General features: G+C 40.7%; 1 pseudogene; it reads left to right on the forward strand.

Moving 5' to 3' along the window:
• The first annotated feature begins 5,426 nt into the window (after positions 1-5,426).
• On the forward strand, positions 5,427-6,756 carry LOC108510734 (cytosolic sulfotransferase 13 pseudogene; annotated as a pseudogene).
• The last annotated feature ends 492 nt before the right edge of the window (positions 6,757-7,248 follow it).

Raw genomic sequence — 7,248 nt, forward strand, 5'->3', positions numbered from 1 at the left:
CTTTCCTTTTCTTCTTTTTTTTCTTTTCTTTTCTTTTTTTTCTTCTCTTCTTCCCTTCTTCTTCTTTCTTCTTTCTTCTCCTCCTGCGAGCCGGTGGCGCCGGAAGGCGGCCGGGCCGTGGCGGCTGCAGGAGGAGGCCGGGCCGCCGCCGGCCAGCTGCTGGCCAATGGAGAACACCTCTCCTCCTGCGAGGCCGGCAGAGCCGGAAAGGGGCCGGGCTGCGGCGGCCGCGAGAGGAGGGCGGGCCGTGGCCGGCGACGCGGCCGCAGGAGGGGACTCGTGAGGGGGCGGGGGCATTCCCGGCGATGCTGCCGCGGGAGGGGGCTCGGGAGGGGGCGGGGGCATTCCCGGCGGCGCGGCCGTGGGAGGGGGCGTGGCTGGCGGATGCCGCCGCCGGCCATGCCCTCTTTTTTTTCCTCTTCTTTGGTGGGAATGGGAGATCAGTAGGGGTAGGGGCATTTTCGTCTTATAATGAAATATTGAAATATAGCCGGACCGGTTGTTAAACAACCAGTCAATAGGAATTAAACATTAGAAACCGATCAAAAAAATGGACCGGTCATTAGTTTCCCCAAGTCTATAACTGAGTCAAGTAGTTGTAACTAGGTGTCCTTGATTTATGGTTTTGTGGCTTAGTTTTAGAGGCATGGTGGTCATGGGTTAGTCCTATTGTGGTCCTTGAAAAGCGAAGTTTGTTATGCTTTTAGGTGTATTTAAAAGTTTTTCAGATGAATAAACTCGAGAGTTCAGTTGTTCAATCTAGTGTGCGTTTTATTTATTTACTGAGATATGTGGTAAAGCACTCTGCTTTGCCTCTCTAACATTTATTGTTGCAGAGTGAGCTGATGTCTTTAGCATTTGGAGCTCCTAGTTTTAACAACCGACCATGCGATTGGGTTGCATGGATCTTGCAACGTCATTAACTTAAGAACACGACCATAATACATCGTAATTTTTTTTTTCATGCTTGCATTGCCAAAGCTTATAAAAGCATTGAAATCTAATTTTGCAATGCGCGTAAGAGTCACTATATGATTTAAAAAATAACAAAATACTAGTGTTTCCATAATATGAAATATTTATCACCATAAATTCCTCTTGTTTCAGTCTCTCAGTTTTATTCCGCGTGCCTTTGCCAAGGCATGCATGTGACTGAGTCACTGACTGCCGGCTACATCCAGTCACATGTTGGCTACTCCTGTTTTGTGCAGAAAAATTTCAGAAAGGGATTTTATTCCCATTGGATTCGTCTGGTAATGACATGTGTACGGACCAGTTCCAGTGAACATAGCCCTACTATGGTAAGGGATTGTTTTCTTATCTTCGTCTAAGATAAGCTTTTGGTCGACGTGTTGGAAGGGGCTCCCATCCCAGGAACATTATGATAGTTCTGCGGTTGTTGGGGTACTTCTGCTGGATGGGCAATCCAAAGCTGGTGCAAGCGATCTCATAGGTGGATCCCGGATCCGTGGACTGAGCTGCTTACCGTTGACTGCTTGTGAGCCTTACACCCCGCCCCCTCTCCCCCAGGCACGTTGGAAATGATTCATTGTTATTTATTATTAACAGGATATGATTATAATATACAATATTTTTTTTGTGGTTATCAATGTAGAAAACAGTGAGGAATCTAATAAATTTGAATGTTGGGCGCTTGGCTATATATATATATATATATATATATATATATATATATATATATATATATATATATATATATATATATATATATATATATATATATATATATATATATATATATATGGTTGCCTCTCCTGCGTCCCAATAAAGATATGTTTAACACGCGGTCCCAAGCGAACCACCTATAATTAATAAGAGTGCGTACTTTCTCTCGTGGCAAATACTCTCTCTCTCCGCGACAGTAAAAATTGGGAGAGAGAGAGAGAGAGTATTAATTGCATGTTGGAAGGATTAGTTAATATGAAATTATAAAAAAATAAAAAATATTTTTAAAAGTTATAGAAATTAAAAATATTTTTTGTCCAATAAAAAATGGATAGATTGATAACCTAATAGAGAGTAGGTTATCAATCCCATATATATATATATATATATATATATATGTGGTTGTCTCTTCTGCGTGCCAATAAAGATGTGTTAAACACGCGGTCCTAAGGGAACCACCTATAACTAATAAGAGGGCTAGTTTTTTTAAAAAAATTTTGGTTGCTCCCTCATCAATGACTCTTTTTTTTTTGCACCCACTAAAGAAGATCATTTGGAGATTTTTTTTTTTTACATCAAATCCCATCGCATCCATTTTAAATTAGAAATTAAAAAGTTGAAGTGGGACAAAACTCCTCCTATAACAGAGACTATTCATCCCATGATTTGAAAAAATAAAAAAAATAAAAATATGTGAAGTGTCGATTGGTGAGGTCGTTTGCTTGTATCTCTTCTCCCGCGTCAAGCTATTCCATCCGTGAGGCCATTTGCCCTAACTCTTCATCCTCATCAAGCCATTCTTCAATCTCTCTCCCTTCACGAGGGCTTCCTCCTTCTCATCCGAAGTCTTCGACCTTCCTCTAGATCTTTGCACCTAAAGCTCTTTTTCTTCCTGAAGGCATCCTCTTCTTCTGCATGATACATATTTGGCAAGTAAGTTATTTAGCGAACCAATGCACACCTCCAAGCAAATTATGATATTCACTGGTACACGACCGGTGGCCACATGATAAACACTTGATAAATAAGTCATCCAGTGACCCAATATACACACTTAGAAAGATCAATATACAGTTTTCAAAATATGATGTTTAGCAAAACATAGTTCATAGCTAAGTGATATAGCAAATAAGTCATTCTGCAACCTAATACATACTTATAGAAAAATTAATACATAGTTTTCATACTATCGTTTTCGCCAATATACAATCTATAGGTAGATGATACGCACTCGATGGCTCTCTAATACATACTATAAACTTTTTTAATACATATCCATCAACGACCCAATATACATCTCCAAGAAATATCAAAACTTAATTTTCTTAGATTCCACTGACTTTTAGGGGCAAAAAACACGAAAAAGGGAGAGAAATTTGGATAAAGAGAAATGGATTAGAGAAGGAGATGGAAGAAGTCCACATTCATTCCTTCTGATCCTTTTGTAGCTACACCCGTTGTTGTTGATCACCCTAACCCAGCACCTGCTATTAAGCCTCCACCTCCAAAGTTTCATGCACGCAGAGAACATATAGAACATATATTAGATGAGCATATTATTTCTACCAGGAGAGGAAGCTACCAATGTTACCTTGTTTGGTGGAAAGGTCGACCCGAATCAGATGTGACGTGAATTTCGCGAGCCGAGTTACAGCGCCTTGACCTTGATCTTCTGGAGCAGTACGACAGCCGACCAGATCTGCACTCGACGGGGTCGAGTTTTTTCCATCCGGGAGGAGTTGATGGGGACATCAGCTAGGCCACCATTTTATTTGCATGTTTATTTTCTTATTTTATTTCTGGGTTTATTTGCATTTTAGGGCTTATTTGTGGTTTATTTTATTTCTGGGTTTATTTGCATTTTAGGGCTTATTTGTGGTTTATTTGTGTTATTTGTGGGCTTATTAGGATTTATTTCTGTGTAAGGGGGTTTATGCAAATTGTGTATTTGGGCCCTATATATAGGGAACTATTTTCATGATGAGGTTTTTAATGAAGGTTTAACAATTTCTTCCCTACGTCTTCCCCTCCTCTCTTCCTCCTTCTCTTCTCCCTATTCACTTCCTCTTCCTCCTCTTCTCCATCTTTTTTTTCTGTTTTCATCTTACAGCTATAACGTACAGTAGTAATCCCAAAAGTACATCATCACCACCGCAGTCATCCTTCCCAGATCTGGTTCGGCATCATTTAGATATGGCAACAACAACCACAGTATAGGCGAAAGAGGTGGTAGCAGTAGACTAGGTGATCAGTGGCTTTGATACCATGCTAAAATTTTGCAGAAGAAAAGAAAAACAAGAAAAAAAGAGAGAGAAAAGTAATTTTATTTCTCTGTTCCCTCATATTTAATGCATCTCGGGGTTATATATATTCGTGTATAGACTCTAAATAAGAAAATAATATAGGTTGATATAAAATCATACTAATAAAGAAAAATATTACTCACTAATACAAATTGTTATGTGATTCCTAACATTGCTAAAACAAGATAATGCTAACAAAAAAAAGTAATACTTATTGATACAGGATCATACTAATAAAAAAATATTATAGGCTGATATAGATAGTTACGTAATTTTCAAAATTATGCTAATAGAGATATTGACCAAATGGCTGCACCCACGCTTCCCTTCCTTATCTTCCCCATGCGGCGATCCGGTAGCCCATGTTGGGAGAGTTCTATTATAATATATATTATCCCATTGTGGTTATCTATGTAGAAAATACTGAGGACTCTAATGGATTTGTAGGCTAGACAATTGGAGATTCGAGGGACGTGGGATGACGTTCCAAGCATTTCTATTAATCACTGTTGATCTCCAATCGAGATAAGATTGTGTGGTCCTACATTTACAATTAGTAGTCTCGAGAGTCTCTTAATTAGATCGTGCGGTCCTTAATAAATTCTGCAATGCTGCAGTTTTTTTGACGCTGGTCTTATGCTCCACCATGCAATTTAGGTACGTTCATCTCTCATACCAAATTAGTCATTTTTCTATGTTCAGTCCTCTCTACTCCCCTAATAGTGTTGGCATGATGCTCACAAATTGATAGGTGAATGTACAAGCCTTGCTCTATCCCTTGTGTATTGCATCAATATGTGATTACTATTATGAAATTGAGAGGTATGGTATAATCGAAAGAAAATATTTTATTGTTATGATGAAATAGATTTTGAATTCCCGAACAGGGAAAAAGGTCCAATACATCTTGTGAAAATAGAGTTTTTGCTCATTAGCCTGAGCTCAGATGCTTGTTAAAAGATGGATAATATAAAATTATTCAATTAACCAACTAAACATTGCCCAAAAAGTGATAAATAAATGTATTCGATTAATGGATTAAAAGGGTACTTGATCAGTAAGCTATTTTTGGAAAGGGTGAAATTAATAATGTCGACCACCCAAAACTTTTTCTCCCTTTATACTTTCTCATTTTACCATTACCAACTAAACAGTAAATTAATTTATTCACCGGTTGGGTTATTACGGTTCAATGGCTCGTTAGCTATTCAGCATAAATCAAAGTTTATGCAAGCGAACAAGCAGGGAAGTGGGGTCCACAATCACGGCCGGCCATGTCCTCCTTTCCCGAAGCAAAAGCCTCGGCCCAGCTGCCGTCCACGTGGGGTGCACCCGCCACATGAATCACGACGGTGGTCCAAAATAATTTGCCCGTCTGGATGCGCATCTCGGGGCGTCAAAGATTCTTGGTGGTTGGTATATATCTTGCCGCAGCTAGCTGAGCCAAAATACTTTGCACCTCGCTGCTGCCCATTGCTTGGTTCTGCTTCTGATGGCCACCATTCCCTCAAAAGTGCAACAAGAAAAGGAGGAGAACCCAATTCCGAGCCCTCCTCAGAAGTACAATGACCTCATTTCAGCATTGCCACTTTGCACATCCTTGCCCCACCTCTCTTTGAGACAATACCAAGGCTTTTGGTTCCCGGATAACTGGCTCCCAAGCATCATGACCATGCAGAACCACTTCAAGGCTCGCCCCACCGATCTCATCCTTGCGAGCTACCCGAAGTCCGGCACCACCTGGCTGAAAGCGCTCGCCTTCGCTGTCACGACCAGAACCCGGTACCCGTTGGCCGACCACCCTCTCCTAAGCCTCAACCCTCACGACTGTGTCCTTTGCGTTGATGAGCTCTTTGCCGACGGCCATGCTTCCAAAGCAGAAGCCCTTCCTTCCCCCAGGTTGCTTGCCACTCACACTCCTTACTCTGTGCTACCGGACTCGGTCACCTCTGCCGAGTCTGAGTGCCAGATCATATACGTTTGCCGGGAAGCCAAGGATGTAGCCATCTCCGGATGGCACTTCGGCCAGAACATTCCATGGTTACATGTGGAGGAGCAGCATCTGCTGGCCGAAAATTTGAAGCTGTTCTGCCAGGGGCTTGGCCCTTTCGGGCCGATATGGGATCACATTCTCGAATACTGGAGGGAGAGCCAGAGGAGGCCCAACAAAGTATTGTTCTTGAAGTATGAGGAGATGATGGAGAAACCAGTGGAGAATGTGAAGAGATTGGCGGAGTTTGTGGGGTGCCCCTTCTCTGAAGGGGAGGAAAGAGAAAAGGTGGTGGAGGAGATTGTACAGCTATGTAGTTTGGAGAAGCTCAAGAACCTGGAGGTCAATAAGACGGGAACTTTAGCATCGACAAATATACCGAATGCTTCGTTCTTTAGAAAAGGAGAGGTGGGGGATTGGCGGAATCATCTGGATCCGGAGATGGCTCGGAGTGTGGATGAAGTTTGCGAGCAGAAGTTGCGGGGTTCGGGTCTGACACTCGGAACTATTAAAGACTAATGCAGAACTTAATTATGTAGTAAATTTATCTCATAGTTGCTAATGTGTCCTATGTTACTGTAGTCAGTCGGAAGTCTTTTAAGTGAGTCAAGTAGCTGTAACCAAGTGTCCTTGATTTATGCTTTTGTGGCTTTGTTTTAGAGCTATGGTGGTCATGAGTTAGTCCTACATGTGGTCCTTGAAAAGCGAAGTTTGTTATGCTTTTAGGTGTATTTAGAAGTTTTTCAGATGAATAAACTTGGCAGTTCAGTTGTTCAATCTTCTGTCCGTTTTATTTATTTGCTGAGATATGTGGTAAAGCACTCTGCTCTGCCTCTCTAACATTTGTTGTTGCAAAGTGAGCTGATGTCTTTAGCATTTGGAGCTCCTTGTTTTAACAAGGACTACGGACTTAGGAGCTGCTGCCAGCAGCAGCAGCAAAGAAGGCGACCACACATGGCATGTGATTTGGATTACGATGTAATTTTTTCCTTCTGCGTCTAAGCTTAATTTGTAGCATTAAGTTTTCTCTAGTCGTTTAGAGGACTACTTTCATGTACTTTAATCCTTCTTTTATCAGTTATTCTATATCCATGTATTGTATTCTGAGATTAGAATCGTAATTTTACATGTCAACATGATAAGTTTTTTTTTATAATCTTGACTATCTTAATGATAGAAAGCTTCATTATAGAATTAAGAATATAATTAAGTAAATATTTTTTTCTTTTTTTATGTAATTGGTCATTAAAATTTTATTTTCAATTAATT

Source organism: Phoenix dactylifera, chromosome 3 (assembly GCF_051530095.1).
Source record: "Phoenix dactylifera cultivar Ajwa chromosome 3, Ajwa_hap1_PhDact_Kaust_v1.1, whole genome shotgun sequence".
NCBI classification, from domain to species: domain Eukaryota; kingdom Viridiplantae; phylum Streptophyta; class Magnoliopsida; order Arecales; family Arecaceae; genus Phoenix; species Phoenix dactylifera.